Below are 18,640 nucleotides of genomic sequence, written 5' to 3'. Positions count from 1 at the left end.
GAACCAAATACAGCAATAAGGAGAAACCATAAATAGCTCTCTCGTGCAGGTGAGGGAACAAGGCTTGGGGTTAGTAATCTTGCTCTGCAAAGGGTCTCATGGTAGGTGTCATAATTTATAGCCTGTTGTCACCACTCGACTCTGCCGCTGCTTAGGGGAGCAGGTTTAGACACCATTTGAACAAACAAATACATATGCTCATGTGTCAAACTTTATTTGCAAGCAGAGGTGTCTTGGGTGTGTTGGTAGCATGGTGCTGGGAGGATTTGAACCTGCTACCCTCACTTTATAATGTGTTAGCAAGTGTCTTTGTTGGGGGATTTTTATTGCTGTGAAGAGATGCCAAGACCACAGCAACTCTTAAAAAGGAAAACGTTCCATTGGAGCTAGCTTGCCGTTTCAGAGGTTTATTTCACAACCACAGGTTCAGAGATTCATTCAGTCCATTACCATCATGGCGGGAAGCATAGAAACATTCCAGCAGACACGGTGCTAGGGAGTAACTGGGAGTTCTACATCTGGATGAATAGGGCACAAGAATAGAAAGGGTCGTTCCCTCATAGCTCACCCCCAGTGACACACTTCCTCCAACAAGGCCACACCTCCTAATAGTGACCAAGCATTCAAATCAGGGAGCCTGTGGGGGCTCTTGCTACTCAAACTGCCACAGCAAGATCTCTGGAAACTGAAGTGACCTCAATACATATTCATATTTATTGGCTCTCTTCTGTGTGTTATCTCCTGGAACCCTCACCTCCTAAACGTGAGGCTGTGGCTTCTGTCTTTGCGGGCAAGAAGGGATGAATTGAATAAAGAGGCTGTTTACAAAGGAGGCAGGGATGCTGGCAGGGCTCCGGGGGATGTGTGTGTGTGTGTGTGTGTGTGTGTGTGTGTGTGTGTGTGTGTTTCTGTGTCTGTGTGGTGGGGCTATGATACCCATCCCTCCAGCAAATGATCCAGCTGGGGGGGTTTGAAGTGGAGCTCTCCTCCGCTATGGGAACAATGACATCATAAGGAACATATTGGGGGCGGGCAGAGGCTGCCTGCCAGGAGCTATGTCCTGGGGTCATAGCATGTAGCTAGTCCGAGCAAGAGGAACCAGAGAAGAAATACTCTGACCTCTGTCAATTCCCTCCACCCACTCTTTGCTAACCCCGCCTCCTAACTGTCCAACTCCCAACTGAAAGGCACTGGGTTGGGAGAGTCTCTGGGATCGTGGTGTGCCGACAGATAGACAGTCGGCCCACAGTCAGATAGTTGGCCATGGTGTGTTCCATGCCTAACAGAACATGGTCAATGTTAGATTCCAAAACAGGGTGGTCACACTCTACCTGTTTGCTGTGATTTTAGGATGATAATTTATGTTCTTTTTTAAAATTCTACCCCTGTCCATGAGATGGGAAGAGAATTTTCCTCAAACATGTTTTAGGATCCGAGGTGGAGCTCAGGAATGCAGAGCAGACTCATCATGTCTTGGATTTAACCTTCAACCAGAAAGAAGGCCACTGTCTTCTCATCTAGGTGAGGATTTACGCAGTGCTCTGTTGATTGTTGGCTCAGTGACTCATTTAAAGCACAGTTGATTCTTTCCTGGTTCACTAAAACAAAGCAAATGCACGGTTCAAATTCAATCAACTCTGGAATTCTATGATCTTCCACGGGCCTTTCTACTGTAGAACTGGTCTTTGTCATTTAACAATACGTCATTAAAACAGATCCCCGGTTAATTATTCTTCCGTGATGTATCTTGAAGGACCAATTCTTCTTCATCTCCCAACATTTCCCAGTCCCTCCAGCCAAGGCTTTTGCCTGAGATGCTGGATAATTTTCAAATTTTTGCCCATGTGTGGAACTCTGTCACAAACCTCTTTCACATACAGCCTGCATATTTCTTGATCAAACGTGCCATGTGGCACTTTTACAGCGCTGACTGGGGCCGGACAGATCACAGCCTCGGGAACAGTTAGACCAATTTAGTTCATTCACTATAGGTCTTTCCAATGACTCCTGAGTGACCCCCATTCTGTGTGGGTTCACCTCTGTGTGTTGATTTCATTTTCTCTAACTGGAAAAGCTTTGGGCAAAAGCATGGTCAGGGTGGACACAAAATTACCCCTTTGATCTGTCCTGGAAATGCCAGAACAACTTTGCCCTTTCCCTGAAACTTAGAATCCAATTGTCTGAGGAGCTGCTGTCTGCCCTGCCACAGTGGACATTGAAGACTGCCCTGTGCTTAATCTGAAATCAGGAACCCCAAACCCCAAGCCCGGCAGTGGTATACCTACAGCCCCAAAGCCTGACAGAGAGAGAACCTAGCCAGGCTCTCTGTGATGGCGTTTTGTCCCATTTTGTGACAGCCAAGATGTCACCTCAGGTTTAGTCACCTCGCCCCACTGGCATAACCTTACTTTGAGTGAGCAGACCCTGCTGTGTGAGGAGAATAAAGCCAATTGATATTGAACTCACTCTCGTGTAATGTGACTTGGGCCGGGTTTCCTAGGGAAGTCTGACAGGGAAAAGTTTGTCCCAGAAAAACTTAAGTTCAATGCTCAGGGACTCTGTTCAGCTCAAGTTGAGTCTTAGCCTTACCCTCAGGGAGCTGAGGCCCTGGATTCCATCTCATGATGATGATGATGATAATTGAAAAAAGTACATGCTTGGAAATTATAATTTTGTAATCTTTATTTTTTACTTCGAATAATATTAATGGGCAAGTATTTAAAAGAAACACCATGGTAAGTCAAAAAGAAATCACTGAAGAAGATAATGTTTCCCTGGGTTGGTTAGATGGCTCAGCAGGTAAAGGAGGTCGCTGTCAAGTCTGCTGGACCTGAGTTAGAGCCCAGGAACCCACGGCTGGGAGGAGAGAACTGACTCTAGCAACTTGGCTTCTGCCCTTCAACTTTCCTGGGTGTATTAAGGCACAAACACATCACCCATCACATACACACACACACACACCACAAATACACACAAATAAATACCTCCCCTGCTCCCAAATGTAAAGAAAACTCTTGACGGTAGCTTACTGCTTTGGGAAGAAAGCTCCTTCCAGCCTGCATTAGTGACGGTGTTCCTTGCTGTGACCAAATCCCATATGAGAAACAACTTGAGAAGTACGAGGAGGTGCAATGCATCATGGGAAGGGGTGATATGAGGGCAGGAGCCTGGGTCACTGATCACGTGGCTTCAGGAGGTGGGGCTGGACCATAAAACCTCAAGGCCTCACCCCCCAGTGACTTGATTCCTCCGGAGAGGCTCTTCCTCCTAGCTTCGCCCAAAAGCTCACCACCAGCTCTAGAGAGCAAGGTTTTGAATTCACGAGCCCCTGGTGGACAGCTATGCTCAGGCTGCTGACCTTCACTGCTGATGAAGGGCTGGCCTGATTCCGGGCTTTCCTTGGCTTTCAGACTTGCTGTGTATTTGACTGAACTGTTTCTCTTCCCCAGTGAAGGAGCTAGAGAAAGGACCCAAAGAGCTGAAGGGGTTTGCGGCCCCCTAGGAGGAACAACAATATGAACTAACCAGTACCCCCAGAGCTCCCTGGGACTCGTGGCTCTAGCCGCATATGTAGCTGAGGATGGCCTACTCGGCCATCAATGGGAGGAGAGGCCCTTGGTCCTGTGAAGGTTCTATGCCCCACACTATAGGGGAATGCCAGGGCCAGGAAGCCGGAGTGAGTGGGTTGGGGAGCAGGAAGAGGGGGAAGGGATAGAGGATTTTCGGAGGAGAAACTAGGAAAGGGGATAACATTTGAAATGTAAATAAAGAAAATATCTAATAAAAAAAGAAACATAAATTAGAACCTAAACAAACAATCCTCTGTGTTGCTGGACAGTGGTGGCGCACGCCTTTAATCCCAGCACTCGGGAGGCAGAGGCAGGCGGATTTCTGAGTTCGCGGCCAGCCTGGTCTACAGAGTGAGTTCCAGGACAGCCAGGGCTACACAGAGAAACGTGTCTCAAAAAAACCCAAAAACAAACAAAACCAAAACAGAACAAAAGAATCCTGCTTGTTCTCTGTCTGGGCAGCATACAGCTCTCTCTCTCTCTCTCTCTCTCTCTCTCTCTCTCTCTCTCTCTCTCTCTCTCTCTCTCCTTCCTGCCCCTCTCTCCTCCCTAGTCCCCTGGCTTGTCCAGGCTTACCAGGCAAAGGCCTAAAAATGGAAGACAGACGCCACTGGAGCGGTTTATGAATGCCACACGGCCCTCAGGAGTAGGAAGGTTGGCTCTGTGTTGTGTGTTACCAGGAGTGGCCCCACCCAGGGACTATGTGTTCCTGTCCTTCCTGTCCTGCCTGTCTCATAGCCAAGCCCCTTCATGGGGCCGATCCACAAGCCACACACCTCCGGATCCAAGGTGAACTGATGGAAGAGGGCTTGCAGCCTGGCTGCCCCAGGACCACGCTTATAATGGGTCTGCCTGCCAGGTGGTTCCTGCCTTGAATGCCCCAAATGAGTTGGCTGTGTACCATCCAAACAAGGGTGTGGAGTTCTGAAAGAGCCAAAGAAGGGGGGGGGGAATCTAGGCAAAAATTAAAGTAAAAAGAGTCGCCAGGTTGGGCTTTTGTCCAGCTCCTCTGTTCCTTTGGCCAGGGTTCCTTCAACCAGACCCCAGATGGTCTCCAGACACAGTAGGGCAGGTCCTCAGAGCTGGGTCATGCCCTGGCTCCAGGGGACCAATAACTCCTGCACCTGGGAGAGGCACACATGCCCCAAACTAATGTAGTTAATGAAGGGAGCCAAGGAGTGGGCTGTTGTCCAGGTCCCTTGGCCTCTGTTGGTTTCCTGATCTCCACCCACTCCCAAATCTCATCATTGGGGGTCCTGCTCTGGAACATGCTAGGATTGTCCCTTGGATGTAGACAACAGTGTCCCATGAAGCCAGCCAAGAATCAGAAGACTCACCCTGAGAAAAAAACCACAGGCCCGGAGAAACCCTGGGTCTCAAGTTTCTCCAGTAACAACCTTAATTAAAACTGGACAACGTCCCTGTCCACGCTGTCCTTCCCAGACCTTCCAGGCTCCTCCTTGGCTGGATTAGGTAGGTCCAAGGGTAGGATGTTGCAGAGCATAGAGTCAGGCAAAGGATTAAAACAAACTTTAGAGACCAGACTCAAACTCTTGCTCATGAAAAGTGTCAAGGGCAGGTGATTGTGTGTGAGCCTCAATGGCTGATCTGTAAAATGGGTAGCAGTAAGGACCTACCTCAAAGAGTTGTTCGGAAATTCAGGTAAGACATATAACACCTAGGGATTGCTAAGCCCGGGCAGAATGAGCAGCCGGGTATTGCGGCAAAGGTCACCACAGAACCATCCTCTCAGCTGTGTTCATCCAACTGTCGGTTACAAAATGTGTGAGCCAAATAACTCAAGGCTGGGATCGTATCCCAGATCTTTTTATTATTAAATCTTACTTAGTTAACAACAAATGGCTTTTGGGTCTAAGTCACTACCAGTATTGGCTACATACTTGCCTCAGTAGTATTCTCAATGGCTGGCTTTCCAACACTTTTAGGATTTAGTTATCGTGATTGGAAGAACACTTAGGTATTCTTAAATGAATCCAGCTTGCTCATTTTCACAATTTTATGAAGAAAGTTACCTAATTCCCATTTCACAGGTGATAAGACTGAGGCCCAGAGCATCTTAGCCATGTGTCCTCAGTCCCATAACAATTATTTGGCAGTGACTGTGGTATTGAAGGGCCAGGGTTTGGGGTAGCTTTAAGAACCCTCACTTAACTTACTCCTGTAAGTTTAGAGTTTAAGCACTGCCCACGTGTAGCAGAGGCTAGCCCACACGTGTGGCTGTTGTTTGTGAAATCCTTTGCTGATGATATCTAGCCTGTGTGTTCATTCCTCGGGTCCTATTGTCCTGGGTAAACGATGCCTCCTTACTAGGATGGTAGAATCCATACCCCACAGTGGACCCAAAACAAAGAATGCAGAAGGGCCTAGCTTAGCTGCATAAAGGGGATTGATGGGTGGAGAGACTCCGGGGAGGGAAGTACCCTCACCCTCCATCCCCAGCCTCATAAACCAGGCAAACCACACGCCCCCCCCCCCCCCCGCACCGAGGAGTCACACGCCCTGGCATCCATCCAGAGCAGAAGAGGCCGCACCTGTTTGCAATGTAATTTCATCATTATCAGCCTGTACCCAGCTGAAATTCAAACACCAGGGAAGGGGTGGGGGGAGAATGACGGGTGGGAGGAGATGTCAGGATGCCGGGGAGGAAGGCTGATCAAGTGTCTTAAATTGCTTGCACTTTAATGCCTTATATAAAATTTTCCTGTAATGCGTGTTACCATAAATAAAAGCGAGCTGCACAAGCCTGCAGCCGGGGCGGCTTCACACGCTGTCTCCTGCACTGTCTGCAGTCAGTCGCTGGCTCTCCTTGCCAAGGATCCTGCTTGCTATGAGCTGCCTTCTCCTTTTGCCTCACTTTACCTAGCTCTGTGGCACTCTGTATGGGGAAGCATTTGGGATTCAGGGTCCATAGAACCAGTCTCCTTCAGGGGTTCATCTCTGCTTTAGAGAGAATGGGGGTGGGGCAAATCGCATGCTCCCCAGATCCTATCTAGCCACCTCCGTTCAAATCCACGGTCCACCTGGAGGGCTGCAGACTAACAGTGTAATCCCCAGTCCTGGCCCCACAAACCCCACCAGATATTGGGGTCACTGGGGTGCGCTCCAACCATTCCAAAGGGAATGCATTCAGGATGCACCTGGGCAGATGATAGAGGCAATTTCCTCATTGGTGAGGTGCAGCTTCCTTTGCTGGGTTACCATGGGCTTGCTGAATACCCAAGGATTGCCTGGAGCTGCTGCAAAGGTGGCTGGAGTGATTATGATGATGATGACAGTAGAGGAGGAGTGTGAACAGGAAGGGAGGAGGCAGATGAGCAGGAAGGGAAGAGGAGGGTGAGCAGGAAGGGAGGAGGAAGAGGGTGAGCAGGGAGAGGAGAGTGATCAGGGAAAGAGGAGGAGGGTGAGCAGGAAGGAAGAAGGAGAGTGAACAGGAAGGGGGCAGGAGGGTGAGCAGGAAGGGAAGAAGAAGATTGGACAGGCAGAGAGGAGGGGGTGAGCAGGACAGGAAGAGGAGGGTGAGTGGGAAGGGAAGAGGAAGGTTGAGCAAATAGAGAGGAGGAGGGTGAGGGGAAGGGAGGAGGGTGAGCAGGTAGAGAGGAAAATTGAGCAGGAAGGGAGGAAGAGGGTGAGCAGGAAGGGAAGAGGAAGGTTGAGCAAATAGGAGGAGGGTGAGCAGGTAGAGAGGAGGAGGGTGAGCAGGAAGGGAGGAGGAGGGTGACTAGAAAAGGAGGAAGAGCGTGACTAGGAAAGGAGGAGGAGGGTGAACAGGAAGGGAGGAGGTGGGTGAGTAGGAAGGGAGGAAGAGGATGAGTAGGATGAGAGGAAGAGAGTGAGCAGAAAGGGAAGAGGAAGGCCAATAGATGAACGTCCAGTGTATTTTCTGGTAACACTTGAGCGTGCTCCAAAGTCCAGGCTATAAAAGGTGAGGAGACCTGATCTCTGCCACAGATGCCCGCTGGGAACTCTTAACACAGTGCCCAAGCTTTCTGCTTCCTCATCCACCAGGGATTTCCAGGGCCACCACCGTGGAGTGTTGGAACAAGGACATTACCAGCAGCCAATGCCCAATGGGGGAGGGGGGAATCTCTTGCTCCATTACCCCTTAGCTCATCTCTGTGTTCACTTATAGTATATGAAGGCAGGCTGCTCAGTGCCACCATCATCTCACCATCAGTATGTGCTAGTCGACTCAGGACAGCACAGGATCTAAGTGTCCCTCCAGTCATCTCCACACCCCTCACCTTTACTGTTGTGTCTTGTAGCATCACTCTGACCTGACCACTGTCACAGCTCACCACTTGCACGTGTTTCCGTTTGTCTCACCACTTGCATGTGTTTCCGTTTGTCTCCTGTGTCTGATCTCTTGATCGGGGCATTCCGTGATGAGCAGGGACTCTGCACTCCTTGGGAACTCCTTACCACAGCAGCTACCATGGAAGAGAAAGTGCCTGGCTTTCCTGAGCATTGGGCTCTGGGCTTCTATTCACCCATGTCAGGGGCAGGTCTAAGGTAAGAGGGGGAGAAGAGGAGGCAGAACATGAGGTAGAATGGAAAGGGGAGATGCGGGCACACATACACACACATGCACACACACACACACACACACACACACACACACAAGTATAGGCTTACTGCTCCTTTCCCATGTGTACAAACTCCATCTCCTTTGCCCCTGACAAATCCATAAAAACCCACAACATACCTATAACTATGACATTTAATTCTTCATACAGACCTCCCTGTTGTTCACTGCTCTTCTACTCAAGATGCCTGGGTACTAGGACTGCAGGCATGCACCGCCCCTGTTTGACCTAACCGTTGTTTGATTATTGCTACTTATACCTATTTCTTCACTTATCTTGTCTGTGCGGAGGTCAGTTGGTCCTAACTTAGGGAAGAAATTCAGGTTATCAGACTTAGCTGCAAGTACCTTTTCTCACTGAGCCATCTTGCTAGCTCTAACAACTGTTTTTTTGTAAGTTAGTTTGTTATTGTTTTGTTTCGTTTTTTAGACTGGCTTTCACTCTGTAGCCTTGGTTGGTCTGAAACTGTGTGTACCAGGCTGGTCTTGAACTCACAGAGATTCACTTGCCTCTCTGCCCGGGATTAAAGGTATGTACCCAGACCTAACCATTATAGTTTTAAATAAGCATTTTATCGTGTCTTCTTCTTTAGGAAATATTTATGGATTTTCATAGGCACTATGTGTTTCATTTATTTTTCCCTCAATACAAGGGGAAAAAACCCACAACATACCTATAACTATGACATTTAATTCTTCCCTGTTCACTGTGAAGAATCTGGAATAGTCTGGTAAACTGAAAGCCAAGTGGGTAGGCTGGTCTTGTCCTCACTGTATTGTGACCCAATCTGATCCAGTCTGTTCCAGGGCATCATGGGAAGAGTCTCTATGCAAATATGGCTTCCCAGCCCCACCCCTGCCTTGTGCTTCCTTAAAGGAACAGCCCCAGTAGCCCTGTCTCCCTACCTGGCCTAAGGAAGCAGAGCGGGCTGCCAGGAAACACAGCCCAGGGCTGCTTCTGGAGACACTGGTCTGCCACCTTCTCCTTGTCCTCCATTTCCGTGGAGCCCCTGACCAGCCCGTTCAACGGGTCTTTCATTTCTGTGACCCCCGGGGTCATCTGTTTTCAGAGCATGAAATATGGCTGCCTGCTCGCAGGACAGAAGCCAGGAAGAGGTGCGCCAGTGGGGAGCCTCCTGTCCAGCGAGCATGACTAATGATGATGAGGGTGTTGGGCAGGGCAGGATTCACTCAGCTCCTTGTTCCTCAGGGATTAACTCTTGGTGGGCTCTTGAGCCTCCGACCCCAGGTGCCTGGCTTTCCTGAGCGTTGGGCTCTGGGCTTCTATTCACCCATGTCAGGGGCAGGTCTAAGGTAAGAGGGGGAGAAGAGGAGGCAGAACATGAGGTAGAATGGAAAGGGGAGATGCGGGCACACATACACACACGCACACACACACACACACACACACACACACACACACACACACACAAGTATAGGCTTACTGCTCCTTTCCCATGTGTACAAACTCCATCTCCTTTGCCCCTGACAAATCCATAAACATCCTGACAAGCCAGGAGGGAACCTAGGTATGGCTGGGTCAGGCCTGGTCCAGGGCTGCCTGTGGGAACTCCCTCATGTCCTCTAGTGGGTCACCAACCAAACAGGTCAATTGAAGGATATCACAGGATGGGGATGGCCACATATGACAGTGGAGAAGCCAGGGAAACACTAGATGAGAAGTGTGTCTGTGTATCAGGGGGGTAAAGTTCAGAAAATTAGTACAACACGCACAAACACACACAAACATACACACACACACACACACACACACACATGCTTAAAAAATAAATTAAGAAAAGAAACCCTTACCTCTGCCTGTGCCATCCCACCCTGGAAGCTAAGAAACCTCATGTACATACAGAGTTTGGGGGTCTTGATAAAGTTGGTTTTTCTCGTATGTAGTGCCGAGGACAAAGCTGAGGGCCTTAAACATTCTAGGCCAGCGTTCTCACGCTTGCTCCACCATCAGCTGCATCCCCTGGCCTCTTTATACTTCTGAAGTTTGAGACATAGTCTGCCAAGTTGTCTAGGCTGATCCCAAACTTATGATCCTCCTGCCTCAGCCTTCCAAGTAGCTGGGGTTATAGGCCTGGGTCACCGCATCCAGCTCCAACCAAGAGGTCCTGGTGTAAGGGGGCTGGGGTGTAGCGCCACAATCTGAGTCTCCAACCAGCCATTTTAGGCGGGGATCACAAAGCTCAGAAACTGTGGCTTTGGGTCCTGATGGTGCTCAGAGAGGAATCCCAGATCAAAAAAACGACCCTAGGATCCACACAGAAGAGACCTCCTTAAGGAACTCCCAGATCTGCTCTCTGCAGTGATGGATACATAAACTGGACAAGCTCGGCCCCCAGCCTAGGGGGATCCAGGGTGCTTTGCCTTGAAGGCTCATCTCTAAGTGGTCCAGGCGCTCTGCCACGTCGCTGACGCGTCTACCTTTCGCTTTTAAAACTCGGAGGAATTCCAAGAAAATGTGATCCATATGTCAGCTTCCTCTAGGCTTAAATCATAAAAGTGCTGCTGTGGGGTTTAAGAGCTATTGATGTCCAGGACACCTGACGCAGATCTTTAAAATAAGCATCTCTGGGTGTCTTTATACTTTCGGTTGGATTTTGCTCTCGGTAAGTGAATTCAAACAATGTGAATTGGAAGGTGGTGGTGGTGGGGGGGGGTGCACCAGAAACCCCAGCCATGGATCTGTGAGAAATCTGACCCTCTTCTGCTCAAGCCTGCAGGTTCCCTGGAGATGTAGTCATTCTGGGCAAAGAAAATGAATCCCTCCCCAGTGAGGATGGTGCCGCTGTGCTTGGGGGCTGTCAGACATCTTCCTTTGCATTTGGCCTCTCCATTTGAACCATTGTGGCTCCTTCCAAATCCTTTCTTCCAGTGGGCTTGTTATATCTGAGCACAAACTTGAATCTGCAGCCAACTTCAGGTTTAGCCTCCCCATTAGGCGCCCAGAGGGCAGCCAAGGTCTAGAATGGTCATTTCCTCATATAGAGTGCGTCGGGGTTGACCTGTTGAGAAAGGTGACTTTGCAAGATATATACTCTTCAGGTCAGAGACTCCACTCCCAAGGAGAAAGTCCTAAGGGTAGAACAATATGGACTTGCACTCAGCAATATCACACACACACACATGCATACATACACCCATACATACTCACATACACAAACACATACACATTTACACACACATACACACACATACATACTTACACACACATACACACATACACATACATACTCACATATACACACTTACCCACACTCACATACACATACACACTTACACACACATTCATACTTACACACATACACATACATACTCACATATACACATTTACCCACACTCACATACACATACACACTTACACATATTCATAATTACACACATACTTACACACATACACATACATACTCACATACACACACATGCATACATACTCACATACACACACATACATACATCCTCACATACATACACTCACATACACATATATACATACACACATACACATACATTTTTTTTCTCTCTCTCTTACACACACACACACACACACACACACACACACGCGCGCGCGCGTATATACATGTTTTCCCAAGAGATACTGCTTCTGGCCCACTAGCTAGGCATGTGTGTATGGAAACCATCACCTCTGTCATCCATGCTCTGGGGGAAAGAAAACTGCAGAGATGCAAGTGGGAAAGGCTGTGGCTGTGTGTGATCTAAGGGGAACAGGTGGGTGTTTGTGTCCATGGAGGATCAAGGAATGATACAGAAAGTTACAGCAGAAATGGCGACCCAGAGGACAAGAGGTGGGAAGGAGAGGAGTATGGCTTGCTGATTAGAATAAGATGGACTTAAGGGAAGAAAACAGACAAAAAAAAAAAAAAAAAAAAAAAAGAAGAAGGATACAGAACCTGGAGAGTTGTCTGCACAGACTGGGCACTGGCAAGGGTTTTGAATAGGTGACCTAGCTCACTGGTCTGTGGCAAGAGGTCCCTTAGATCTATAGAAGGGAGCTTGGTGAGTAGGTGGCATCCCCACCCCTCCTCAGAAGAAACTTCTATTCCAGAAAGCCAGGAGCCTTTCCACCTCCCTCCTGGTACTGACGTCGAGATCTTAAGGAAAAGCCTGGCCACCTAGACTCTCCAGAAGAGCTGACCCAAGAAGATCCCCAGTATAGATAGGGGGGCAGGGTTGGGCTCTAAAAAAAGAACAAATTGGGGCTGAAAGATGGCAGATGGCTTGTTGTTCTTCCATTGGATGTGAGTTTGATTCCCAATGCCCTCATTGGGTGGCTCAGTACCACCAGTAACTCCTGGGGGTCTGATGACCTCTTCTGGCCTCCTTGGGCATGCACACCCATGTGGCACATACACAGACTCGTGCACCTATAAACGTATACATATATACATGCACGCACATGCACACATGCGCGTGCGCACACACACACACACACACACACACACACACACATATATTCACACTTAAGACTCTCAGTAACACCAGGGGAAAGTTATCATGTAGAGCTGTGAGGGGCTTCTGCCTGACTGGATTTAAGCTGATCCCAGATAAACCCTGAGCACTGGGTGCCATGCTGTGGATTGTATAAGCACCTGAGCACAGCCCTCACCCTTCTCCTATAGCCTCCTCCTATAGCTGTGCAGCTAGCCCTCAACACTTGGCTGGTAGTGCATGCCTGTCATCCCAGCCCTTAGGATGTGGAGGCAGGAGGATTATGAATTCAAGGCCAGCCTGGACTGCATAGTGAGAGCCTATAAATGTTACTTAAGAGACTGGGGAGGCTCAGTAGGGTGAGCATGTGCTGTTCAAGCTTAAGGACCTAAATTCAGATCCCCACAACCCGGGCAAAGCTCAACACCTGTTGAGCACATTTGTATCCCCAGTGTACCTACAGGGAGACGGGAGATAGAGACCAGAGTATCCCACAGTAACTTGTGGGCTGCCTAGAATGGCATATACAGTGGGGGACAGTGAGAGATGGTACCTAAAGCAATACGGAAGGTGAGGGCTGACCTTTGTGTACACACACACACACACACACACACACACACTGACGTTTAAGAGGATCCGTTTGGATCTGTTCCTTAAATTAGATGGGAGATGTCATACCTGAGTATCATTTAGATTGTCAAAGGAACTCAAACAGAAAAAGAAAAGCCACCTCACTGCATGTCCCCATCTCTGTGGTTCTGTGTGTGTGTTTTGGGTGTGTGTGTGTGTGTGTGTGTGTGTGCACGCGCACGCACCCGTGCCTGTCTCTGTCTGTGTCTCTGTCTGTGTCTTTCTGTGTCTCTGTCTCTGTCTCTCTCCCTCTCTCTGGAAGGAGCCAGCTTCACCAGGTCTGATATAGACACTGGATGACTTGAATAGGTGTCCTCGACTGGGAGTGGCGGCTGTTGGCATTAAGGTAAAGAATAAAATGAGGTTCTTGTGACATCCCTGGACCACAGCCTACCTGGCTGCTCACACAGAGCCAACGTCCTCCTCACTGTCACTGATGCACCCTAGGCTCAGGTGATGGGCAGGGTGCTCCCAGTGGGAGGGACTGGTCCACTCAGAAGTGAGACTGCTCTAGAGCTTACTCATCCTCTCCCCCCCCCCAGCTTGAAATCAGGGAAACTGAGGCCTGAGGTCACTGAGGACACATCCCGTGGGATAAAAGAGCCACACCGGGCCTCTGAACACCAGCCCAGAGTCACTGCCACCACTTGTCCCAAATACATTTCTATAACCCAGGCAAGGAGGCCGCTCAGCCCTTGATCCCAGCTGGAACCTGGGACTCTTTAATGTCGCTAGCGCCCTTTAATGTAGTCCTTTAAAAATCAAAGGCTCCTGCGTTTGCTCCCTTGTGTCACCCTCCGGACGCTCAGCGAGCTTTATCTGCTGCACTAAGACAAACGGAGAGAAGATGATGAAGAAGAAGACGAAGTACTACACAGAAGAATCCGCAGCCCCTCCCCGCCCCCCTCCCCCCGCCCCCGGAATCTTAACGAGCAACTTTGGCTCTTATCAGCTTCAAAATGCTCTTATTAAGCCTCACCCGGCTCGTGTGGCCCAGCTGGCCCTTTACAGGGTTAGATCAATCAGCACAATCTGTGCCTGCGGGCTGTGAGCCTACAGTGAGAGGCTATATCACGGGGTGTTAACCAGACCACAGCACCGTGCCAGGCATGCCAAGGAGGACGCGTGACGTCACTAAGCTTGCGCATGCGTGCACACGCACACAGACTCCTAATGACCACAGTTCTCCCCCCCCCGCCCCCCACCCTCATTTCCCCCCTCTTTAAAGTGCTCTCGGGACCCTACAGAAACTTTCAAAGCTGAATGGTGAACACGAGCCATGACAGTAGCAGCACAGACAGCATCTGCTTGGCAGTGCTGTGTCAGCGACCATGGTTGGCCCTTTGCACTTTAACGTCTCGGAGTGGCATGGGAGGGTGGGAGGAGATTCAAGCTAAATGCAGGGAATGGAGGCACCAGGTTCAAATCCTAGCTGCCTTTCTGCCTCGGGCCTTTGGACAAGTCACTTATTCTCCCGTGGCCTCCCTTTCTGTCACCATTGATAACCTGTCTGTCACCGGGGGTGGGGGGTGGGGGGTGGGAGAGAAAGTAAAGTTTGGGTGCCTCACAGGAAACCACTAAAGAGCTGGGATAGCTTATTCATTAGATGCTTCCATAAAATTGTTTATTTTTGGAGTGTGTGCACACAGGTGTGAGTGCCTGTGCAGGGAGGTCAAAGGTCAGCTTCTGACGTCACTTCTCAGGACACAATCCTCTTCAGTTTTTTTGTTTGGTTTTGTTTTGGTTTTTTTTTTGGGGGGGGGGAGAATGAGACTCTCACTGGGTCCCGGGCCTCAACAATTTGGCTAGCCAGCCCCAAGAATCCACCTATCTCCTCACTCAAAGCCAGCACCACACCCGGATCTTTCCACATGGCTTCTGGGGATGGAGCTCAGGTCCCTGTACTTACATGAGCCATCTCTTTACTGAGCCATCTCCCCACCCCTCAGCAAGTGATTTATGAAGCACCTACTGGGTGCTGGATTCTTGTGTATTTCCAATACAGCCGGGCCAGATGAAATGTAAGATTTTCCCCTCTTGCTGAGACTCCATATTGGAGTCTCATGTCTCATTTCCATCCCAGGGTCTAGGTTGAACTACCCTATACCTGTACCCACATTGTGGGGGGATCCTCACCCACAGGTGGGTAAAAAGTTATTTGAAGTATTGGGGGTGAGCCCAGGGACCCACACATAGAAGGCAAATATTCTACCTCTGAGCTTCAGCTTCCGTCCTTAAATAGTTTTTATTTTGTTTTGTTTGAAATTCGAATTAATAACATTTTATTTTATTGTACCCCTTTCCCTTAAAAATACCTATTCCATCTCTCATCCATTTTCTACCCACGAGATTGGTCTAAAACCTTTATGGCCACTGTCTTTGCAGGTGGGATGGGGAAATGTACAGTACACGGGAGTCTGCATTACTAAGGAAGAAAGTCACACCTATTGGGTGGCATGGGGAAGGCTGTCTCACACTTCAGCTGAGAACAGAGGGTGCAAATATCGGTATTCCTAGGGCCACAGTCCAAAGTCAGAAAAACTGCAGCGCAGAAGAGAACCGCAAGGCCCCATGCATCCAGGACCAGCATCTGAGCACTGAGCTGTAGCTCACTCCCAAATCCATCTCATTGTCACTGGGTGATGTAGCATGACCTCTCAGCAGGCCACCACAGGCAGGTTCCCATTCCCATGCCTCATCGGAGAAAACTGAGGCGCAGAGACCTCTCCTAACTTCCTCCAAATCACACATGATAGTTCAGGGCTCCACTTAGCACCACCTTTACTGCGCATGTGCTGTGAATGAAGCGTCAGAGATGAGCAATTCTGTCATGCGCATCTGAACAAATGTGAGTGCGAGCATGCGTGCATGGGTCCGCGCATGCGTCCGTGAGTGCTCGAGTTAATGAATTAGAATTTCCGAGTATAGTAAATGTTCGTCTTAGTTTTCTAATGATTAGTAACAGTTTGCCACGTGTTTAGAATTTCGTTGACAACACACATTTCTGACTGCTTGATTTCCTCAGCTCAGAAAGCTGAACACAGCCAAGAAGCTGGCTTTACATTTTTCCGGATTTCTAGGCTGAATTTTCCTCTTGGAGACGTAGCTGGAGTAGATTTGGCTCCGGGTTCATTTCTAGGATGGGACTTTCTTCTTCTGTGTGTCTTATGAAGATGCAGGCATCTCCTGGGGCCAGCAGGAGGGGCCTCCTGCTTTCAGGGTGGGCTGACCCCAGTTCAGTAGGACTGGGCTCCTGACCTCAGGGAGGGAATGCCCCAGTTCAGAGCACTTCACTTGGTTCCATGGGCCCATCAAGGGATAATCTCTTCTACCCACCCTCCATTCCTTGTCCCCACCTCCCCTCCTTCCTTTTTTTTTTTTTTTTCCTTTCTCCTTTTTAGATACTGGGGATGGAAATCAGAGGCTAAACCTATACGTTAAATTAGTGCATTACCACTGTGCCAGACTGCATTTCCCATAATCCATTTTTGTCCATTCAAAGCTCAATCTCACAACTAAATCTACAAAATACCTTCATATTGACCAAATGTAAGCCATAGGCGGCAGGGATCCTCAAGAGAAGGATACAGGCCCTCATATAGGGCCTGAACACTGGGGATCTAGGAATCATGGTGGGTGCCTTTGGATATATCCACCCCACTGTCAATAAGCATTTGGTGACAAAATAACAAGAAACACTGACAACACACATGGATAAATATAACCAAAGCTGGACACAGAAGTACAAGTTGGCTCTCCCTTCAGAAACATAGTCTGTGACGCCTCCTGTCTCCTCCTCCCTGGAAGTCACCTCCAGCTTTGAGATTTCCAGTTATCCTACCAACATCAAGTGGCTCAAGCCTGGGCCAGGCAGGGAATAGAGTACCCTAAGCAAGCAGCCAAGGAGGCAGAAAGCCCATATATCACACAGCCGCTGCAGGCTCGGGAGCCTTGCTGAAATGCCGACAGTGTTTTTATGCTCAGAGGACGGTGGTAATGGGGAACACATTTGCAGTAGATAGTGAAACATTGGGGTGCCTGGTAGCCGTTATCTCTTCAACTTACACGGTAGGTACTGATTGTGGGTCCGGGGCTGTGTCTCCTGGGAATCCTAAGTTACATCCACCCTGCTTTCTAAAAGCCGTGCCATCCCGCTGTGTTCTACAGAACTCTTCCTACCAGAAGCTAGAAGGGGTCTGAGTGTATGTGTGCATGCGTGTGCATGTATTCATGTGTGTGAATGTGCATGTGTGCATACATGCATCTACATAAGTATAAGTGTGTGCATGTATGCATGAGTGTGTGTGTATGTGTGTGTCTGTGCATGAGTGGGCATGTGTGTGCACGTGTATATGTGTGTATCTCTGTGTGTGCATGCATGTGTGTTTCTGCATGTGTGTGCATATATGCATATGTGTGAATGTGGTATGTGCATGTGCATGCATGTGTATGCATAAGTATAATATGTACATATATGCATGTGTGTATATGTGTGTATGTGTGCTTTTGTGTTTGTGTGCATGACAGGGCATGTGTGTATATTTGTGTCTCTGTGTATGCATGCATAGGTGTGTGTGAATGTATGTATGCATCTCTGTGTGTGCATGAGTATGTATATGTATGTTTATGAGTGTATGTGTGCATGAGTGTATGTGTGTATCTGTGTGTGTGCATGCATAAGTGTGTGTGCATGAGCGTGTTTCTGTATGTATGTGCATATAAGTGGGAATATGTGTGCTTTGTATGTATGTGTGCATCTATGTGTATGTTTACATACATGAGTTTATATATATGTGTGTATATGTGTGCATCTGTGTGTGCATGCATGCATCTGTGTATGTATACATGTATACTGAGGGACACGGTGGTAGAATGATGGTCTACAGTGTGGCCTGTGGACTCAGGCCCTGTGTCCCAGCAGCTGGTCTAGCTACTGACTCTTCTGGGATCACCCTGCTGGGCTCTCCACTAAGCACTTCACATATAGAGAAGATACTAACCGTCTCATCAGCTCTGACAGGATCCCATCTCTGACCCTATCAAGGTGCAGAAAGACCAGTAACTTGCCCAAGGTTACACATTCTGGAGCAGGGGGAGCCAAAAGTAGTGTAGAAAGTGCCCTAGCAGCAATCAAGTTGTGATGGCATGCTTGGTGTCTAGGATGATGCCCTTTTAGTCTCTCTCTAGCTAAGACAGAGGACCAGGAAGGCAAGCTTCAGAGTCAGACAGGCTGGCTCACCTCCCAGCCTCACCTCTCGTTCTACCACAGTCTAGTTTGCCTAGGAAAAAAAGTGGTTCTGGGTGTCAGAGACAGCCAGTGCAAAGGTCCTGGGGTATCACAGACCTCTCTGTCTGCAATGCTTTCCCATTGCCT

General features: G+C 48.9%; 1 long non-coding RNA gene across 1 annotated transcript; it reads right to left on the bottom strand.

The window, feature by feature from the left end:
- Nucleotides 1-6,198: 6,198 nt before the first annotated feature.
- Nucleotides 6,199-9,031, bottom strand: Gm42018. Its single transcript, XR_878740.2, has 3 exons — nt 8,847-9,031; nt 7,832-8,094; nt 6,199-6,465 (listed from the first exon to the last, which is right to left on the bottom strand). It is a non-coding gene; the product is annotated as a predicted gene, 42018 (long non-coding RNA).
- Nucleotides 9,032-18,640: the final 9,609 nt, after the last annotated feature.

The sequence above is a fragment of the Mus musculus genome, chromosome 5 (genome assembly GCF_000001635.26).
Source record: "Mus musculus strain C57BL/6J chromosome 5, GRCm38.p6 C57BL/6J".
NCBI classification, from domain to species: Eukaryota; Metazoa; Chordata; class Mammalia; order Rodentia; family Muridae; genus Mus; species Mus musculus.
This window is presented reverse-complemented; position numbering and strand designations above follow the sequence as displayed.